Below are 22,625 nucleotides of genomic sequence, written 5' to 3' on the forward strand. Positions count from 1 at the left end.
TTAAGTTTATAATAAAGGATGTTTGTTGTTACTAATACCAGTAACTTTAATACACAAAGGAAATGTTCAGTGTCATAAGAGAGGTCTATGTAAAGAGCTATGAAAACTCAGGAGCTAAAGCAGCAACTTCTTAGAAGTGCAGGGCAGAGCAAAACACTCACTGTTGGTGTGAAAAAAAAACCAGACCCCAAATGGAATCACTTGTGTTAAGCCATGTCATGGATCAAGACTTAATACATAACCTAATTGCAGTCTCAACCTCCCCCGGGAATATAGTCTTAACTGTTCAGTCTGGAATTTCCTGGTCAGCACTAGTGAGGTAATCTGCCTTACAGATCCCTTCCATCCTCTAAGAGAAAGATAAGGTAATCTGATCTTTCCTTGTCCTGCCCACTTCTGCTTATAAAAGCCCTTCATTGTGTATAGCACCTTTATATATGCTACATAGGATGCTACCAGTTCATGGATCATTGAACAAAGTCAGTAAGACCTATAAAACTTACTCAGTTGAGTTTTGTCTTTTAACAGATTTGGTGGCAGCAGTGGGATCTGAAGTGAACTTCTGATGGCTTCAGGAACAACAAGGGACTGAGGCATGGTACTCCACAAACCCATTGAGCTCTCCGTCTTGTTCGTCATTTCCGAAGGTCATCGGTAAGTTCCTCTTGGTTGCTTTCGCGTTCTTTGGATAAAGCTCCTGATTTAATTGACTTTCCAGTCCAGGGCAGTTCAATTTAAGCTAGCAGACAGTTCTACCCAGAACTAACCCCTAGGCCTTAGTTCAGTTTTCAACTCCTCATTTGTTTGGGAATCTTAGCCCTTGGATCTGTGACCACATTCCACGCTGGGAGCTGTTGGCAGTTTAATTTGCAGTTTCCCATTTCTTTGGAATCAGTTTGCAATCCCCATTCTTTGAGGTCTTTTGTTTCGATTCTCTCCCCAGCCCAAGCTCCACATTGGGAATGGCTGGCCGTGCGCACAGTGCCTTCTATTGGCCAGTCTGCAGTAACGTTTCTTTGGTTACTGCTTGGTATATTAAGGCGCACACATTTGTTTTGTTTTATATGAAAGGCTATTGCTGATAAAGATCTTGGAAGCATAAAGCCACAAAAATTGGTGAGCATGGATTGAACACTTAATAGCTGTTAGAGTACCTCTCACCAAACTCTAAGTCTCCTATTTTAGAATAAGTTCACCACAGACTGGGTAGACTGACACTAGGACACCAGCCAACCTCAAGAACATTGTCATGCAATGAAGTACACTGTAAAACACCATACAATTCCCTCCTAAGCAGCATATCCCTTTTTAGTATTATTTTGACTCCAAAAGCTAGCTCAATCAATACATAAATAATTTAAAGTAATAATTTTTTTAAATAATAAAATTAAAAGTTAATTACTAATTCAAATTCTAAAGCATTAAGCACACCACCTTTCAGCACACCTGCTTATTTTATGGCTAAGAACTATGGACCTGGAAGCTGTAAATATTTACAAAAATGGCAAAATCTTACCAAAAACAAGCTAGGATTCCAGTGACCATAATGGGGAATGTTCCAGTTAGATAAGATCATTCATTTAAGAAGTACACTTGAAAGCTAGGATTACCAAATTAAATAAAATAAGATACCTATTTTAGTTGGTATGCAGGGGCCTCCAAAAGCCTTCACGATTCCAAAGTAGCTTCATGGAAAGATTCATTGGAAAGGCCAATAAAAAATAAAAGACAAAAGAGGTCCTAAAATAAAAGATAGTATGAGTAACAGGGCTCCTACTGCTCCTTTCTATCTTCATTTACCTGAGTATTCACATTCCACTAATTGTCTATCTGAACTGCCTTTCCACTCTTATTTTTTTTATTGGAGGATAATTGTTTTACAATGTTGTGTTGTTTTATGCTGTACAACAGTGTGAATCAGCCATAAATCTACATATATCCCCTCCCTCTTGAGCCACCCCACCCCAACCCCCCGCCTTTCCTTTCTAAAGAGGTTATTAAGCAGTTTAAAATAAAACCGCCCAAGGTTGTAGGCAATCCTTCTCATGTATCTCTCACATCTTAGTCAAAGACTGAATCAAGGGCAGCACTTAAAAGAATTTCCTTAACCCAGAGAGGATATAAAAAGAAACCACTTCAAAAGTCTTGAAGAATTTAGAGTCCTTATTGAGCCTTTGACCCTGGTCTGACAGATCTTTATCAGCTTGTGCACATGCTGGTAGAATCTGAAGAAGCACAAAAATGAAGGAACCAAAATGCAAAACCCTGAGGATGATAATTTGAGATCCTCAATCTTCAACATGGTCTCCAGTGGAGCAGAAAATGCTCTCAAAGTAGAAACTGATCTTTTGAGAGCCAATCCTAGAGTCTTCCCTGGTCTGTTATTCAAACATGCAACCAAGAAAAAAAGATGAGTCTGTGGCTGACTTTAAAGCTTATCTAGAAGCTCTCCTCCTACAGGTTTCTGGGTTTCATTCAAGGGATGAAGTCACCCAACCTGCTCTAGCTACACTATTTCTAAATAGTTTATGTCCTGAGGTTAGTGGATTAATAAAAAGACCAAAACAAACAAAAAAATGGGATGGGAGGCTATTACCTGTTTGACTGAACCTCGTGACTGTAACTGAACACTTTAAAAGGACTTTGGAACAAGATTGTAAACAAAAATCCACCAAGCTGTTGGCTTTAAAGTCATAACAGCTCCAAGGTCAGTCACCTGGAATAATGTCAGCCACCTAAAATAATGCCTGAGCGCCTACATCACAGTCTTCTTGGAGTCCATCATTAAAATGCTAACTCATGGGTAGATGTCTCAGTTGTAAGCAACTGGGATTCTGGAAAAGAAAATGTCCTCAAACAAGCCTCTGCATAATATTCAGCTGATTTGTAGATATGAATGTCCTTATATCAACCCTCAAAGGAGGGTCCCTGTATGGGTCCCTCCCAGAGTTGATGAGACTCCGAGGGCTTTTCTGGTAAACCGTTACGTTATTCCCTTAAACAGCCAAGGAAAACTAAAATTAATGGAAAACCTTGCCAAATTCTTGTAGATACTGAAGCTACACTCTCTACTTTAACCCCCTTTCAGAGCCTACGGATGTGGTCCTGAAAAGACTGATACAAGCCAGCTAAGGGTGAGAATTCTAACCAGAGTCAGTTCTCCCAGATCTGTCTACAGTGCCCAATAAAGAGAAAAATAAAATGTCTTTTGCATTTTCTTTGGAGATAACAAAGGAGTTGTTCACCACTTCCAGAGATATTTATTGTTTGTCCTGGCTGAAAATGGACAAGATATTTAGAAGGATTTTAAAGTAGCTCTGTGGTCAGAAATTGGCCAGGCTGAAAGCTGACATTCAGACCCTGATAGGAATTTTTCTAGGCCTCCTCCACTAAGCTAAAATAAAACTGTGTACACAAAGTAAAAGAAAAACCTTCTAAAAATGGGTGGAGCAACCTATGATGTCATTTAAGTTGCAACCCAATTCCTTTAGGAGTTAAAAACAACTGTCATTTTCTTATGAATCGTGGCAAAACCAGAAATGCTCCAGGAACGCTTAGTTAGATAATTTCTTTAAAATATCAACTTCAGGGAAGTAATTCTCATTAAAACAAACAAACAAAAAAAAAAGTGGAAGAGGCAGTAATTTTGAACTTAGACAAATGAAAAATCTCTTATATGTCTTCTCCATAAATATTAGTAAACAGCTCTAGCCATCCAAACAGATAAGCTTAACTTATTTCATCTATTGGAAAACATTGATCCAACTGCTTTTATAACTAGTGAGTTTTGTGTTATACCTGTTCCATGGCAGTAATTTTAAAACAGAAGCTATAAGATCTCTGTTTTCATCTGTTTATATGTTTGTGTGTGTGTGTAATAGTTGTGTAGTATTTTCTACCTTTGGATGGTAGAACCAAAATTAATTTGTAAAAGCACTCTACTTGGCTTGAAGAGAATTAAGCGCTTAGATGAATTAAGGACTCCTAAAACTCTCAAAAATATGATGGAAACTAACCGAAATGCTTTTCAAGTTCACATGATCTGAGATAATCTTTGGTAAATAAAAAATAGTTTAAGTTTGTTGGGTTAATTAAAATAGGGATGTCTTCAGAATTATCAGCATTAAAATAACGCAGGTATACTTTATTCCATTAAAGTTTGAACTTTTTGGCCAATCCTATACTTGGGTTTCTTGGTCAAATAAGTTCATGTAGTCTTTCTTACACAATTTGTCAGTGAGAAAAACAACATGGGATGATGGCTGACTTTGTCTGATGTCTCATGAAATTTTTGTGGGTAGTCTAAACATAATTATTGAAAATAAGTGAATTTAATAGATATAAACAGGATAAAAGTTTTTAGGTGAACTATTAAACTAGTTTCCACAAACCTTTTTGGTATACTGAAACCTTAAAGTTTTGCTAAATTAAATTAAATGATGGACAGTCATTGTGTACCTAGATCATTCCCAAATGAGATAAAATACTAAAACATTAATTACTAAACACAAGCCTTTTTACTTTTGCTTCCTTTCCCAGAGGAACTAAAGATACTTGGACTTATTAGTAAACATGTTGCATGTCACGATGAAAAATTTACTATGAGAAAGCATATGTTTCTAGAAATCATAAAAAAGTATCCATTAGTTTGTCAAAGCACAGAATGCTAATATAACAGTTCACAATTGTTTTATGTGTGTGTGTGTGTGTTTGTGTGCGCTCGCGCACTTAATTGCTTCAGTGCAACCCTAAGGACTGCAGCCTACCAGACTCCTCTGTCCATGGGATTCTACAGGCAAGAGTACTGGAATGGTTTGCCATGCCCTCTTCCAGAGGATCTTCCCGACCCAGAGATTGAACCTGCATCTCTTATGTCTCCTGCATTGGCAGGCGGGTTCTTTACCACTAGCACCACCTGGGAAGCCTATGTATACAATTAAAGCTACTAGTGACAGATTTTATTTTCTTGAGCTCCAAAATCACTGTAGATAAGACACTTGCTCCTTGGAAGAAAAGCTATGACAAACCTAGGCAGCATATTAAAAAACAGCCACATCACTTTGCCAACAAATGTCCATATAGTCAAAGCTATGGTTTTTCCAGTTGTTATGTACAGACATGAGAATTGGACAATAAAGAAAGTTGAGAGCCAAAGAATTGATGCTTTCGAACTGTGGTGCTGGAGAAGACTCTTCAGAGTCCCTCCGTCAGCAAGGAGATCAAACCAGTCAATACTAAAGGAAATCAACCCTGAATATTCACTGAAAGGACTGATGCTGAAGTTGAAGCTCCAATAGTTTGGCCACCTGACACAAAGAGCCAACTCAGTGGAAAAGACCTTGATGCTGGGAAAGATTGAAAGCAAAAGGAGAAGAAAGTGGCAGAGGATGAGATAGTTAGATAGCATCACCGACTCAATGGACATAAGTTTGAGCAAACTCTGGGAGATAGTGAAGGACAGAGGAGCCTGGAGTGCTGCAGTCCATGGGGTTGCAAAGAGTCAGACATGACTCAGCAACTGAACGATAACAACAAAAGCTACTAGAAATAATAAGGGAAACATCTTCATATGCAAGGAAAGTAGGAAACATGTTTTCTATAAAAGAAGGTATAAGGAATGGAGGTGCATTTATACTGAGGAAAAAGAAAGGATCTTTGTCCTGATTAGAGACTAGTTATTTCATAATGGGAAAGAGAAAAAACACAGGACAAATTGTAGGTTTGTGGAAAAAGAATCTTGGGAAAAGAATTTTATGTGTGGCTATCAAAATGAATTTACTGAAGTCAATGAGTTTTAATATCAAAGGTAAAGCTGGTACAATATTAAAATTTAGTTTTCTCACTGTTGAAAGGACAGGTTGTTTTGGATTATTAGTCTGCTCTTAGTAAGACATTGTAAACAAAAGTTTTTCTTTACCTTTAAAGTGGTCTGCCTAGAAAACAAAGATTCTATGTTTTATCAAAATAATTTCCTGTGTTTGTTGTTTTTAACAGGTCTTTGATTACTTGAGTAAACCTAGTCTTCTTGCTATTAAAAAAGCAAAGTTTTGCTCAGAACTATGTACCCTCCTGTATTTGCATTCAAAGTCTTTGTCACTATGGTAAAATGGCTCTTATTTCAGTGACCTATGATCCTTTTATGACCAATTGTTTTAAAATCTTTTTATATTTGTTTACAAACTTCCCCAAGTCAAATTCTAAATAAAGTGTTTTGATTTATAAATAACTTTAGGATTTCCCGGCAGGCAGAAGGGTTGGGGGGGAGTGTCTCTGGGACTCTCTGTGACCCCATGCTGTGCTGTACATAGTGGCCCAGTTGTTTCCACTCTTTGCGACCCCATGGACTGTAGCCAACCAGGCTCCTCTGTCCATGGGAATTCCCCAGGCAAGAATACTGGAGTGGGCTGCCATACCCTCCTCCAGGGGCTCTTCCCAACGCAGTGTTCAAACCCAGATCTCCTGCATTGCAGGCACATTCTTTACCGTCTGAGTTTCCAGGGAAGCCCAAGAATACTGGAGTAGGTAGCCTCTCCCTTCTCCAGGGCAACTTCCCAACCCAAGAATTGAACCAGGAGCTCCTGCATTGCAGATGGATTCTTTACCAGTTGAGCTACCAGGAAAGCCCTGTGACCCCATAAGTTAAACTAACTAGGCTTATTTGATATGTTTAATTAAATGGGAGAGTGAAAGTGTTAGTCATTCAGTCATGTCCAACTCTTTGCGACCCCACAGACTGTAGCTCACCAGATTCCTCTGTCCATGGGGTTTTCCAGGCAAGAATATTGGAGTGGATTATCAATCCCTTCTCCAGGGAATCTTCCCTACCCAGGGATTGAACCCAGGTCTCCTGCACTGCAGACAGATTCTTTACTGTCTGAGCCATGAGGGAAGCCCAATTACATAGGAAGCATTGTCAGATGAGAAGTAATATTAAACATTCTTTATATTGTATTTCTATATGTTTATATGTGTTCCTGAAATTGAGCTAAATTCCTGGAAATCTGGTAAGTTCTGGTCTAATGTAATCAGTGACAACTATATCTTAAAATGTATATGTCACAGAAATAACTGAATTTCCTTGTCAATAACATTGTAATGAATTCTCGTCAGATCTTTTTATCTTTTTTAAAAAATGATTTTTAACCATGCCCATTTTAAAGTCCTTTATCATTTACAGAGTTACGGTTTTACTGTGATGCTTTTGCAAAAATGTTCTTGTTAAAGTGCTTCATCTTAAAGGAGATTCATGAAAAGGACTTTGACAAGTATAGGTTTCTATTAACTTGAAGATCATAAAACTGAACTGAGTGGGAACTCCAGAACTGAAGGAAAAACTGGATTCAAGCAAAACAAGTGTTAATTACATGGAACTGAATGAACTGAGGAAGATGATTATAATTTTTTTATGACTTTTTGTTTGAAACATTGGTTCCTTAATGTTTCATTTTTCCAAATTTAAGGAAACCTTTCCTCTTCATCTGAACATGACATGCAGCAATTTGGTAAAAGATATCTTTGTAAACACAGATGAAACATTTACTTTTTCTCCCTATGTGATCCCTTCCATAATTAGAAAATCCTCAAGTATTCTTCCTCGGCAATAGAGTTAGTTATTTGCATAAGTTCAGTATGAATCTGTTCTCCTGGTAACAGAACACAATTGGAAACATTGGCTATATTACCAAGGCTTTGACTGGAATGTCATATTTGAGAGAGATATACATGGACTCAGATTTGACCAAAGCTTATATGGTCAGTCATTGTTCTCACTGCACTCACAGGCCAAGTTTAATGCAAACAAATTAGTTTTACTGTGATTATCTGTTTTTAATGAGGAAAATTGTAGAGAGAAAAATTATGTTTGTAGCTATTAGATTCTAGTTCTGTTAACAGTCTAGGCATATAAACTAGTCTGGATTCTAAACTCTTGTAGTTACCTCAAGTATCTTGCTACATTTCCAATTTTCTTCCCCTTTTCTGATTTGGAATCAGTGAGAACATAGAATGCTCCTGAATCTCCTGGGAAGAGACTATACCAGATCTTCCTAACTACAGCCAGACTTCAGGGATTTGAACCTTAGGAAGGCATCTCACTACTGAAGAAGTCTTCAGCTGTGAGATCTTTAAGTCAAATTGATTGGGAAGAGAGGTAGCCAGCATGGTGGTAGCTTGATTCCTCTCAAGGTGCTTGATCAAGACTTCATACCTTAATATGAAACTCTTTCTTCTTCTTTTCCTTACACTGGCATTTGCCTGGAAAGATAACATGATTGTCCACATCTCCTAGGCCATTGCTAAGGAGGGTATCTAGAATTTGGAACAACTTTTTATTTCAGACTAGGAGATTTAGTTCCTGAATGCACTGAAAACATAACTGACCCCTGGCTTGAATGGGCAAGTGAAACAACATCTGCAAATGAATCCATTAACAGTTCTACTTTAGGGAAAGTGTTTTGGGCCCCCAAAAGATTTATCTTTGTCTGTAGTGGTTATCATTCTCCTTCAGCCTATGGATGCCTGTATGGCTAACATGTAAGTGGGAAAATGCCTCTTAGGTTATCTAATTATGTATTGTGTGTGTGCTCAGTTATGTCCTACCCTTTGTGACCCCATGGAAGGCAACCTGCCAGGCTCCTCTGTCCATGAAATTTTCCAGGCAAGAATACTGGAGCGGGTTGGCATTTCCTACTCCAGGGGATCTTCCTGACCCAGGGATTGAACCCATGTCTCCTACATTAGTGGGTGGATTCTTTACCACTGAGCCACCTGGGAAGCCCTAGGTTATCTCACCGTGCCTCTGACTGTCCACAATTAAACTGAGACAACTCACCAGTCAACTCCCTTGAATTTTACATTCTCCGGTTAGAAAGGACCTACCAGGCATTTTTCGTGATTCAGAATTCTCTTCCTTTGGCAGGTCCCTACTACCCTAGTTAAGAGTAAATGTAAATGAGGCCATGATGAGGAACCTCTCCTTAACTCTTGAAGGTATTGTGGAGTCTACTGCTAAGGAAATAGCTCCCCAACAACAGTCCTTAGACTTTCTTTCTGAAGTTGCTCTTGATAATAGGATAGCCTTTATCTTTTAGCTGGACAAGGAGGTATCTGTTCTGTGGCCAATACCACCTGCTGCACCTGAATTAACACTTCTGGGGAAGTTGAAACTCATTTACATACAAACACTAAGCAAGCCAGTTGGCTGAAAGGATGACTCCTTCATCCAGTCCTTTCTTTGACTTACTTGATTTTCATTGGTTTGGTCTTGGGGATCATGGCTCTGAGGTACACTCCAGACATTGGGAATTATCGTACTAACAATAGTCATGGTAGTCTATCATGTCATAGTTCTTTCAAAACTCTGAAATGCGTGTTTGTAGCCATTAACCATTAAGTAAATGGAGATAAGACTGGAATGCCAGAAAATGAATGAAGAAAGTGACCAACTAAAAAATCATGAACCTGAAGTCATGACCTGTTGGATACCACAGAGGTTCAGCAAAAAAAAAAAGAAAAGAAAAGAAATCATGACCTGTGAATACCACACAGAGGATCAATAAAAGCTGCAAGAACTATGGAGCAGTAGCCAAGAGTAGCACTAATGCCTTACATATTTTTTGGTTACATCCCTTGCAGATACAAGGTATTGGGTGGTTAAAATTCACTGAATTTGACTTGTGTTATGTATGGAAGGCAAGGAGGGGCTCTCTGGCTTGGGTGAGTAGGAAGATAAAAGTAAAGACCTAGAAGGTCTGGGGGGAGAGACTCAATGAGTTCACTCATTGACATATGGAATTTAAAGTAGTGAGAAGATTGGATAGTGATGTCCAGGAGGCGACTAGAAATGTAGACCTTGAGAGAAAATCTCAGAGCTGGGAAGATTTTCAAATGACCTGTGACATTATACCAGTAGATGGAGAAACCAGAGACTGAATTAAGTTACCAGGGGAGAGTAGAAACAGGGTCAAAAGACCCTCAAGGGTGAATCCTTGGGACTTATATTGGGAAAAGGAAGAGAATGACTCTGCAACAGAACCAATTCATTAAATTGCACTATCACCTTAATAGCTGTGGATAGGAGCTAAAAAATTAGATAGTGTGTCCCAGCTAGAGTTGAGATCAGCAGGATTGGCTGCATGGGGAAGGTAGGAATGATGGAACCAGGGGTGCTGGCCAAAGCTTTGCTGGAATGTCTCCCTATGGATTGCAGGCTTAGAAAGGGCTTTCCAGGGTTGGTTTTATAGGGCTTCCATAACTAAGTACCACAAGCTGGGTGGTTTAAAACAATAAGAAATATATGCTCCTCCAGTTCTGGAGGTTAGAAGTCAAGGTGTTTGCAAGGTTGGTTCCTTCTAAGGACTGTGTGCCTCTTTCCTAGCTTCTGGTAATGGTTGGCATTCCTAAGTGTTCTTGGCTGTAGATACAGCTCTCCAATGTCTGCCTCCATTTTTACATGGTGTTTTCCATGTTTCTCTGTGTATTGGCATGGCCTTCTTCTTGTAAGAACACCAGTCATGTTGGATTAATGACCTTATCTTAATTGGTTACTCCCGCAATGACCCTATTTATGGATAAGGACACATTCAGAGGTACTACGGGTTAGGACTTTACCATTTCTCTTTGAGGGGACACAATTCAACCAATAAAATGCCTGATGACAAGAAAGAAAGTGGTGTAGGTAGGGGGAGGAGGAGAGAAATGGGATCTGGTCAGTGTGGCAGAGATGCAAGTGGAATTTTTGAACACTAGGGAATGGCGGAAATGCTTTTTGCCGCAAATGAGTCTGAGTTTGGGATAACTATTGGTTTGAACACATTTAATTACACCTCTAGCTTTAGAATAGCATTTTTTTCCATCGAGAATTGACTTGGATATGTGAATTAGGTGGTTTACTAAAGCTCTAATGTAGATGGACCCAGTCCTCTGCAGAGACTTGGGGTGATAATCTGGTTGGAAGTGTGAAGCTAGGGGACTTGACCTAAGCCAATTATTATGGCAAGCCCATCATGTTTATATGATCTGTTGTTATTTGGGATGACCTCCCAAATAGGGGAACTGTTGAAGGTAAGGGAGGTCAGACTCCTAACCAACTTTTGGACATCCATCCATCTGTATCTCTAGTTTATCCTTTCATCCTGCTGACCTTCCCAGATCTATTGTAACCATGGTAACCCAAATGTGTTAGCTGGAAATGGAACGAAGACTGCAGGATTTCCATGCTCTCAGACTCACTTACTGGCTCATGCTTATCAGCAGAGAGAGCGGTGGTGGTGGTGGTGGTTTAGTTGCTAAGTCATGTCCAACTCTTCGACCCCATGGACTGTAGCCTGACAGGCTCCTCTGTCCATGGGATTCTCCAGGCAAGAATACTGGAGTGGGTTGCCATTTCCTTCTCCAGGGGATCTTCCCAACCCAGGGTTAATCAAACCTGGGTCTCCTGCACTGCAGGCAGATTCTTTACCAACTGAGCTATGAGGGAGGCCCAGAGAGAGCAGAGTTTAAGTTAACTTTTCTAGTATGGTAGTTCAAGCATTTGGAGGCAGCATCAAGTGGCAGCGATCTTAACAATGATGGCACAAGCTTTTACTGCCCTTAGAAGAGTAAATAAGAAGCTGTACATGACATAACACAACCTGTGTTACAAGAAAGATTTTGCAACAACTCACAGAAACAAGGTACATATTAAGTATAGTACAATGGTTGCTTCTAAGAAAAGGGAGGAGGGTGGGGGGAGGCCCAAACAAAATGAGAGGATTGATTGATTGATTGATAAAACAAGAGAGGGCCATTAGAGAGACCTATGAGGAGAGCGAACTATAGAGTAAGGAGTGCAATTAATATAACCTCCTGCACCAGAAGTTTTAAAAAACAAGCAAGAAAACAGAATATGTGGGTCAGAACTGCAACTCCACTATTCACTAGCTTTTTGGAGGTTAACTAATCTCTCTATCCCTCAGTTCATCGTCTGTAAAAGGGAGATAGGATTAGTACCTACCTCAGGAGATTGTCCTGACAATGAAGTGAATCTGAATATATAAAGTGCTTAGAAGAGCACCTGGCACAGAGTGCACACTCAACCCTATGGCTGAGTAAATAAAATAATCCATATAAAGTGCTTAGCACAGCACTTCGCCCACAGGATTCAATTCATGTGAGTTAACTGCTATTGTCACAGGCATCATCGTTATCATCACCATTTTTTAACATGGCCAGCACCATGCCTTCAATGAGAAGCGGGCAAGGGGGCGGGAGGACTGCTGTGCACAATTGAAAGACAATGCTTTCTACTATGCTGACTCCACCTGCATCATTCTTTTTGTGTAATCTTAAACAAGTCGCTTCACTTCCTGCCATGTCGGTTTCCTCAAGTAAGTCTCCTACACTTGTCGTCAGCATTAAATCTCACTCTTGGCACATCATTCCTTTGGAAGCTCTAGTTTTGGAACCCAGCACTTAGTCTGTGTTAGCTGTTGTGACAGGACCCAAAGCAATGGCAAGGGCCTGATCCTCAGGGAAGTCACGTAGTTCCTTGTGAAATTGCCCTGACCTACTAGGCATGTCACACCCTCTAACACAAGTCCCATCAGTGCAACCTACTTGTACGCCAAATATGGACTCATTGGGAACTTCTGGTGCCCCATTGAAGCAGAAGCCCAACCAAAATGGGATAATCTGGGTTACCCATCATCATCTCAGGGACTCTACTTGTCTTGTTCTGACTTTTCAAAAAATTTTTGTTTATTTTTGGCTGCACTGGGTCTTTGTTGCTTTCCCTAGTTGCTCTAGTGCTTTCTCTAGTTGCAGCAAGCAGGGGCTACTCTTCATTGCGGTGCACAGGTTTCTCATTGCAGTGGCTTTCTCGTTGTGGACCAAAGGCTCTAGGCACACGGGCTTCAGTAGCTGCAGTTCGCAGGCTCGGCAGTTGTGGCTCATGGGCTTAGGTGCTCCGAGGCATGTGGAATCTTCCCAGATCGGGGATTGAACATGTGTCCCCTGCATTGGCAGGCAAATTTTTATCCACTGCACCACCAGGGAAGTCCCTGCTCTGACTTTTTATTTTCTGTTTTGTGTCAGAGTTACTGAGAACTTGCTTTGTTGTACCATTTCACAGCTATTCTCTCATTTAGTCCTTGTAACAGCCCTGTGAGGGAAGAACTGCTTCTCGCATCATTCTGTGAATGAGGAAACGGAGGCACAGGTGTGTAGAGTCATTTGCCCCAGGTTACCTAAGTAGTAAGTGTCTAAGCCAGTGGCTGAATGCACGCAGCCTGACAGCAGAACCTTTGCTACTAAGCCACCCCTTGGATATTCCCAGGGAATTTGGCAGTTTGAATCAAAAGAGAAATTGGATATACTCTTGATCTAACAATTTTAGCTTAATGAACTTATCTGATAGATCTGTTTGACTGGCTGTTTGAATGATTATGATGGCAAAAAAAAAAGACAACTAAACATCCATTTATAGAAAACTGGTTAAGTAATTTACAGTACATAGTTGCAGTGGGATGACGCAGTCTCATGAAAAAGAATAATGCAGATTTATATGCATTAACATGAAACTAGCTCCAAGATAGGGCTTCCCTCATGGCTGAATCGATAAAGAATCTGCCTACAATTCAGCAGACCCAGGTTCAATTCCTGGATCGGGAATATCCCCTGGAGAAGGGAATGGCAACCTACTTCAGTATTCTTGCCTGGAGAATCCCATGTACAGAGGAGCCTGGCAGGCTACAGTCCATGGGGTCGCAAGAGTTGGACGCGACTGAGTGACTAAATCACCACCACCATCCCCAAGATACAATCTTAAGTAAAAAAAAGTTTGCATGAGGATTGTATATTAAAAAAAGATTGTAGAAACAGTGTGTATAGCATGCTATCATTAATACTTTTTAAAAAGAGATGGACACACACACTTACTTATGGTTTTGTCTACAAAAAAATGACGCTAGAGGTATATATAAGAAAGTTGAACTAGTGCTTATCTCTGATGGGCAGAATAGGAGAATTGGAGATCTGGGAGAGGCAAAATTACTTATCATCCTTTTGCACAATTCTTTATTTTAAATCATAAATGTTTATTGCCTTTTCAAAAAATGTTTTAAAAGAGATGGGGTAAGGAAAGAAGACTTGTGGGAGGTATGGAGGTTTCAGATACTCCTCCGATGTTCCAGTTCACTCCTGGGTTTCTGGGGAATGATGGTTTAGCACTGCAGGTTAGCATTGTTTTGAGTGCTTGCTTGTGGCTGCTTTCAAACTAAGGGCTTGGTATAATACCTTATTTCACTTAAACCTCACAACTATCTACCAGGCCCTGCTATTTCACCTCTTTCTAATAGAGATTCCTCACAGTGCAACCCGACCGGATCCTCCAGAGGTAACAAACATCTAGAATAGGCCTCCCTGCCACTAGCCCCTCCCCATTCCATTAGGCTATTCTGAATGCTGAAAGTCTCCTAGACCAGTAGTTCACAAAATGTTGTCTCCAAGTGGCAACATCATTATCATCTGGGAACTTGTTAGAAATACAGATTCTCAGGCCACACCCCAGACCAACTGAATCACAAATTCTGTGAGGGGAACCCAGTGGATATGGTTTAATAAGTCCTCCAGGTGATTCTGATATATGTTTAGATTTTTGAACTGTTGTCCTAGGCCAGTGTCTTTGCCTGGGAAACATTAAACATTTAAATATTAAACACTAAAAATATCAGTGTCTGAGTCTCACCTCACTCTGGAGATTCTGATTTAATTGCTTTTGGATGAGGCCTGGACACAAGTGTTTCAGTGCTCCCCGGGTGATTGACCTAGACCTTTGGAAACAGCCATTTGCATCTGGGAATGGCGAATGGCACACTGACAGCACGAAATCAAGCTGCAGGGACTAACACATATGGAAGAGCATCACAGTGTCCCAATTTTAAGTCCTGTCCCCTTCCCTAAAACCTGCACCTAACCCAGGAGGCAGAACCACGGATGAGCAATGCTCCTTGGCTAAGCAGGTATGAGCTTATCAGGTTGAGCACTTTAGTAGTGTTACTTACTTTAAGCCTACAAATTCCGTCTTTAGTGAACATTGAGAAGAAGCAGGAGAGAAAATATTGAATCTGCTAATCAATAAATGAATGAATGGATGTCACTGAAGGAGAAGCTGATTCTGTCTTTGGCATCCACGGCCCACCTTACTACCAACTGCCATTCTTGGAGTGAAGTGTGGGGAGGGAGAATCCATTGACGATAACTGTGCTAAGATCAGGTGCTAGAGCTGAAGGTCACTCTAAGCAGACTGTAAGCCCCATGGGGGTGAGAAGGGTGAAGCAGGTGTGGTGGTCATTATAGCTGGCAAGTAAATATTTCCAGGTTTCCTCCCCAGAATATAGTAGGATGGCACTACTCTACCCCTCAGAGTTCTCTATGGCCATGTGACTTGATCGGCTCACTGAAACAGAAGTTTTGCATTTTGCTTCTGCACAAAAGCTTTAAGATCCAGTGTGTGATTTGTCCTACTTCTCTGTAGGGTGACCAACCTTCCTGGTTGCCTGAGATTGAGGAGTTTTCCAAGGAGTGAGATTTTCAGTGCTAAAATTGGGACACCTCCAGGCATCAGTGTTTCCAACAGTGATCATTCCATCAGCTTGAGTCCAGGAATGAGGCCAGTCCATCAAACAAGAGACTCAGAGGATTGAAATAACTTGCCTGGGGACACAGTGAGATCAGAGATGGATTCCAGACCATGTCTGTCTGACTTCAGAAACCACAGTCATATACCACCTGGGTGTAGATAGTCTTTATTACATGTATCTTTTTATTTTTAAATCCCTGGGTCAGGAAAATCCCCTGGAGAGAAGAATGGCAACCCACTCCAGTATTCTTGCCTGGAGAATTCCATGGGCAGAAGAGCCTGGTGGGCTACAGTCCATGGGCTCACAAAGAGTCAGACACGACTGAGCAACTAACATACACACACATACACATAGTTGCTTTATAATATTGTGTTAGTTTCTGGTGTACAAAGAAGTGAATCAGCTATATGTATACATAAATCCCCTCCCTCTTGGAACTTTCTCCCACCCCTTCTCAAATCCCATCTCTCTAGGTCACTGCAGAGTACTGAGCTGAGCTCCCTGTGATACACAGTAGCTTCCCACTAGCTACCTATTTTACACATAGTAGTATATATATGTCAATCCCAATCTCCCAAATGTATCCATCCCCACCCCATGTCCACACATCTGTTCTCTATGTGTCTCTATTCCTACCCTGTGAATAGGTTCATCTGTACCATTTTTCCAGATTCCACATGTATAAATATACAATATTTATTTTTACCTTTCTAACTTACTTCACTCTGTATGACAGTCTCTTAGGCCCTCTACAAATGACCCAACATCTCTCCAAATGACCCAACTTCATTCTTTTTAATGGCTGGGTAATATTCCACTGTATATATGCACCACATCTTCTTTATTCATTCATCTGCAGTGAACATTGGGGTACACGTGTCTTTTTGAATTATGGTTTTCTCAGGGTATATACTCAGTAGTGGAATTGCTGGGTCATGATAGTACTTCTATTTTTAGTTTTTTAAGGAACTTCCATACTGTTCTCCATAGTGGCTGTGTTAATTTATATTCCCACCACCAGTGTAGGAGGGTTCCCTTTTCTCTGCACCCTCTCCAGTATTTATTGTTTGTCGCTTTCTTGATGATGGCCATTCTGACTGGTGTGAAGTGATACCTCATTGTAGTTTTGATTTGCATTTCTCTAATAACTAGTGAGTTGAGCATCTTTTCACATGCCTCTTGGCTATCTGTATGTTTCCTTTGAAGAAATACGTGTTTAGGTCTTCTGCTCATTATTTGATCGGGTTGTTTGTTTTTTGATATTGAGCTACACGAGCTGTTTCTATTATTTTGGAGATTAACCCTTTGTTGTTTCATTTGCAAATATATTCTCTCATTCTGAGGGTTGTCTTTTCATCTTGTATATGGTTTCCTTTGCTATGCAAAATCTTTTAAGTTTGATTAGGTCCCAATTGTTTATTTTTGCTTTTATTTTCATTACTCTAGGAAGTGGGTCAAAAAAGCTCTTGCTATGATTTATGTCAAAGAGTGTTGTTCTTATGTTTTCCTCTAAGAGTTTATAGTGTCCAGTCTTACATTTAGGTCTTTTTTTTTTTAATTAAAATAGTTTATTTATCTATTTTTTTTTCTTTACAATATTGTATTGGTTTTGCCATACATTGACATGAATCCGCCATGGGTGTACATGTGTTCCCATTCCAGAACCACCCTCCCACCCTCCCTCCCCATCCCATCCCTCCGGGTCATCCCAGTATACCAGCCCCAAGCAGCCTGTATCATGCAAGCAGCCTGTATCATGCATCGAAACTGGAGTGGCGATTCATTTCACGTATGATAATTTACGAGCTTCAGTGCCATTCTCCCATATCATCCCGCCCTCGCCCTCTCCCATAGAGTCCATAATACTGTTCTATATATCTGTGTCTCTTTTGTTGTCTTGCATACAGGGTTATCTTTACCGATTTACTAAATTCCATACATATGTGTTAGTATACTTTATTGGTGTTTTCTTTCTGGCTTACTTCACTCTGTATAATAGGCTCCAGTTTCATCCACCTCATTAGAACTGATTCAAATGTATTCTTTTTAATGGCTGAGTAATATTCCATTGTGTATATGTACCACAGCTTCCTTATCCATTCATCTGCTGATGGGCATCTAGGCTGCTTCCATGTCCTGGTTATTATAAACAGTGCTGTGATGAACATTGGGGTACACGTGTCTCTTACAATTCTGGTTTCCTCAGTGTGTATGCCCAGCAGTGGGATTGCTGGGTCATATGGCAGTTCTATTTCCAGTTTTTTGAGGGATCTCCACACTGTTCTCCATAGTGGTTGTACTAGTTTGCATTCCCACCAACAGTGTAAGAGGGTTCCCTTTTCTCCACACCCTCTCCAGCATTTATTGCTTATAGACTTTTGGATAGCAGCCATTCTGACTGGCATGAAATGGTACTTCATTGTGGTTTTGATTTGCATTTCTCTGATAATGAGTGATGTTGAGCATCTTTTCATGTGTTTGTTAGCCATCTGTATGTCTTCTTTAGAGAAATGTCTGTTTAGTTCTTTGGCCCACTTTTTGATTGGGTCATTTATTTTTCTGAAATTGAGCTGCAGGAGTTGCTTGTATATTTTTGAGATTAATTGTTTGTCCGTTGCTTCATTTGCTATTATTTTCTCCCGTTCTGAAGGCTGTCTTTTCACCTTGCTTATAGTTTCCTTTGCTGTGCAAAAACTTTTAATTTTAATTAGGTCCCATTTGTTTATTTTTGCTTTTATTTCCAATATTCTGGGAGGTGGGTCATAGAGGATCCTGCTGTGGTTTATGTCGGAGAGTGTTTTGCCTGTTTTCCTCTAGGAGTTTTATAGTTTCTGATCTTACATTTAGATCTCTAATCCATTTTGAGTTTATTTTTGTATATGGTGTTAGAAAGTGTTCTAGTTTCATTCTTTTACAAGTGGTTGACCAGTTTTTCCAGCATTTAGGTCTTTAATCCATTTTGAGTTTATTTTTGTGTACGGTCTTAGGGATTGTTGTTATTTCATTCTTTTACATGTAGCTGTCCAGTTTTCCCAGCACCATTTATTGAAGAAACTGTTTTTTTTCTCCATTCTGTATTCTTGCCTCCTTTGTCATAGACTTGGAGACCACAGGTATGTGGGTTTATCTCTGGGCTTTCTTTTTTAATTTGTTTACAGCTGTGGAGACTTTGGCCTACAAAAGTAAGTGAGAACACCAATTTTCCCAAATTCATTGAATGACACTCATTCCACATTTATTGTGTTCTACGGGATTAAAGGCCCTGGGGTGAGATGTTATGGGTTACACAAAGATGAAGAAATGCTGTCTATGATTTCTTCCCTCAAGAAATATACAGTGTTGAAAGGAGATAGACATGTACATGACTCGCTATATCCCAAGGCAGATGCTGAGAGATGTTATTAAAATATGTTGTATACCTTTCTGTATTTAACAAATTTACCACAATAAGCACATATTATTTTTTAAGTGTTTACTATAGAAAGCAAAAATTAAAAACAAATAAAATATCTCTGGGGCTTCCCAGGTGCCACTAGTGTGCCTGCCATTGTAGGAGACATAAGTGATGTGGGTTCAATCCCTGGGTTGAGAAGATCCCCTGGAGGAGGGCATGGAAACCCACTCCAGTATTCTTGCCTGGAGAATCTCATGGACAGAGGAGCCTGGCGGGCTATGGTCCATAGGGTCGCAAAGAGTCCAACACAACTGAAGTGACTTAGCTCTCACACATGCAAAGTATCTTTACTCTTCAGGTTACCAATTCATAGTAGATCAATAATAATAACAATAATACCTAGAAAAAGTGTATTAATGCTTTCTTTTTCTGGAGATCAGTACCATTTATTCAAAGATGATGATATAGCTGCACTTACCTGCCTTCAGTAGGACAGGAGCTTTGAGATTTCATTCAATTATGCCGACTAATTTCCCATTGTATTCATGGTTCCTCATTCACCCTGTATGACCAGTGGCCCAAGTCTACATGCCCACTGGGCAGAATTCTCTGACATGGATCAGAGCCAGCTAACTTGTCCAAAGGAGGATAGTCTTTGTTAAGGAATGAAGGACCCAGCCCTCCCCTGAAGATCCTTCCCACGTGTCAAAGGCATTAGAAGAAAGACTTACCGAAAAAGGAGATGGCAGCCAGGCCTGAGACAGAGGAAATTTGGAGCCCAGGACCTTCCAAGATAATGGGGCTCTCTTGCCAGCCCTGGACAAAGAGAGTGTGGTTTGTGGGAAAAATATCACTGTCCCACTGTCTACTGTGGGACATTCTCCAGGGCTGCAGTGAAATTTTAGTCTCTGAGTACAGTTGATAGTACCTCCTGCTTTGGTGACTTGGGCAGAAGTTAAGCTGCAAATGTGTGCATACTGGAAGTGTTTGGGGAATGGAGATGATAACAATAAGCAAACAAACAAAACCTACTGCTTTGAGATGTTTTGTAACACCTGTGCTCCCTATAGAACAGATTTCCTCCTTGCCTGGATCCAAGAGCATCTCCTGGGTCCTCCTTGTTAGAATGCTGAGTGTCCGTGGAGAATATGAGCTGAGGAAGGAGGGGGACTGTCTCCCAGCTAAGACCGGGCAGTGGTCATGCAAGGTAAAACCTTAGCAGCTGTAATGAGGAGGTGCAGAGGGCCTGGGGTCTATCAATTCCAGGTGGGAGCTTTCCTGCAGGTTTACAGATAAATCAGCTTCCATTGAGAAAGTGATAGACTGTAATGTCATTGTAACTTGTGACATCTTTGCCCAAGAACAGGACAAACTGAACTTTTCTGTTCTGTGTAATATGGAAGGGAAGATACAGACTGAGCTACTTCTTCATGCCTTGAGACATCTCATAATATATATGTGATATGTGTGTATGTATAATACTGATAATATTATATTATTACCCTATTATTCTATTACTATGCCAATCAGGAGAGGCTAGATAGGCTGCACTAATATACAACCCAGAATTTTATGGCATGTGTGCTAAGTCACTTCAGTCCTGTCTGACTCTTTGTGACCCTGTGGACTGTAGCCCACCAGGCTCCTCTGTCTGTGTGGTTCTCCAGACAAAAATACTGGACTGGATTACCATGCCCTCCTCCAGGATATCTTTCCAACTCAGAGATCAAATCCCAGTCTCATGTCTCCTGCATTGGCAGGCATTAACGTTCTTTAACACTAGCATCACCTGGGAAGCTCAAAATTTTACTGACTTAACATGATAAAAGTTTACATCTTACATCACAATTCAGTGTAGGGAGAGCCCCACCACTTACATTCCTCTAAGTGGTGATTCAGGTTCCTTTCATCTTAAAATGCCATCAGCTTTGACATTTGGCCTCAACAGTTGCCACCAAAGGAGAAGAGAATACATTAAAGATTGTCACTAGGTCTACAAGCACTGGACACTACTTCTGTCACATCCTACTGGCAGAATCCAACCACAGGGTCCCATCCTAACTACAAGAGAGCCGGGAAATGGTGTCTTTTGTGTGCCAGGAAGAGAAAATGAAATTGATGACTGTCTAGCCAGTCTTTCCTGCAAGCTTCTCCGAGTTATATAGTATTTTTCTTTTAATTGTGCTTTGCATTTGATACCATTTAGTCTGCCTCTTTGCTTGGCACTGTATTCTGTGACACCCATGTGCAGCATCTCATTTCTCACAATGGCCCTGTGAGTTGTCAGGACAAGTGTTATTATACATGTTTTATAGACTGAGGACCTTATGAGCCAGAATAGTCACATGACTTGTCCAAAGTATATACTACTTGAGGACAGAAGGAGAAGAGGGTGACAGAGGATGAGATAGTTAGATGGCATTGTTGACTCAATGGACATGAGTTTGAGTAAGGAGATAGTGAAGGACAGGGAAGCCTGGCGTGCTACAGTCCACGGGGTCACAAAGGGTTAGACATGACTGAATGACTGAACAACAACTGGGACAGAGCTCTCTCTCAGGTCGGTGGTCTCTCCTCTACACCATCCCATCTACCCCAGCAGCTCACACTAGATGAGGCACAGGATTAAGTGAACAAAAACTACATTTTAATTTTACTATAGATCAGCCTAATTTATTCTTTAAGCCCCTGCTCTCTCTTGGAAGTTGTCAGCAATGAGTCCCATCATTTTAGTATCTCTCCATCTTTGAAGGTGTGTCTAGGTTTGGGTTGGGATGTGGCGGGGGTACAGGGGTTAGTGCCAAGGTACTGGGGGATCTATTTGTTCCTCAAGTCAGCTCTTGGAGGAGGCGTCAATCCAGATGACTACAGTTCCTGCTAGACTCCCTACTAATAAAGATGCATCTATGCCTCCTTCCTGTCCACACAGCCCATGCATGTCCAGCAGCTCCCTCCTACTTTGAGGTCAGTCCAGGGTCTGGGAAGCTTTGTAAGCCCACACCCCATAGCTGATATCTCCCCAGGCTTGTGCCTTTCTGAGGAAAGAGGGGAAGGGAGGAGGGAAGGACCCACCAGGCCTTTGCTGTCTCACTTTTCATCCATCTCTCCTCCCACCCAGCGAAGGGAAGTGTTTCTCATCTTCCAGGGAAACCCCACTCTCCCCAGGCCTTTTTCTTCTGAATCACTTTGGCTGCACACCTGATCCTCTCCAGTCCTCTGAGGGCTTTTATAACACAAAGCATAACTCAGAGAAGTTTTTCATCCTTATTTTGCTTTTTATGCTGTCACATCATTCTCTTACCTTGAGGCAATGAAACAAAGGGCCTGCTGTCCCAGGCGTGGAGGTGGGGACAGGGGGATACCAAGAAAGAAACCATTTCACTATCACATGTGTATCACATGCAACGTCACCAGGTCCTTGTGAGGTGAAGTCTCTGTGTCATTTTCCTGAAACTAACAGTGAGGGGAAGAGGGAAGAGGCACTCATGAAAGTTGTTATATTTGGGAACTAGCAGGTTAAACCCCTTCCTGCCTGATTGGTCTTTAAATGTACCATTTCCCTTCCTCTACCTCATCCCCTATGAATCCACCCTCAAAAGACTGATCCAGCGATC

At 40.8% G+C, this 22,625-nt stretch overlaps 1 protein-coding gene and 1 pseudogene across 2 annotated transcripts in view; both read left to right on the top strand.

The window, feature by feature from the left end:
- The window catches only part of NFE2L2 (NFE2 like bZIP transcription factor 2), a 175,003-nt gene that overhangs the window by 88,489 nt on the left and 63,889 nt on the right, over nt 1-22,625 (top strand). For both annotated transcript variants that reach the window (XM_081579598.1, XM_081579597.1), the window contains one exon: nt 529-654. The gene's annotated coding sequence lies outside the window, so the exon portion shown is untranslated. The remainder of the gene's footprint in view (nt 1-528; nt 655-22,625) is intronic.
- On the top strand, nt 596-22,191 carry LOC145540444 (putative uncharacterized protein FLJ44553; annotated as a pseudogene).

The sequence above is a fragment of the Giraffa tippelskirchi genome, chromosome 3 (genome assembly GCF_054371585.1).
Source record: "Giraffa tippelskirchi isolate mGirTip1 chromosome 3, T2T-mGirTip1v1.2.pri, whole genome shotgun sequence".
Lineage (NCBI taxonomy): Eukaryota > Metazoa > Chordata > Mammalia > Artiodactyla > Giraffidae > Giraffa > Giraffa tippelskirchi.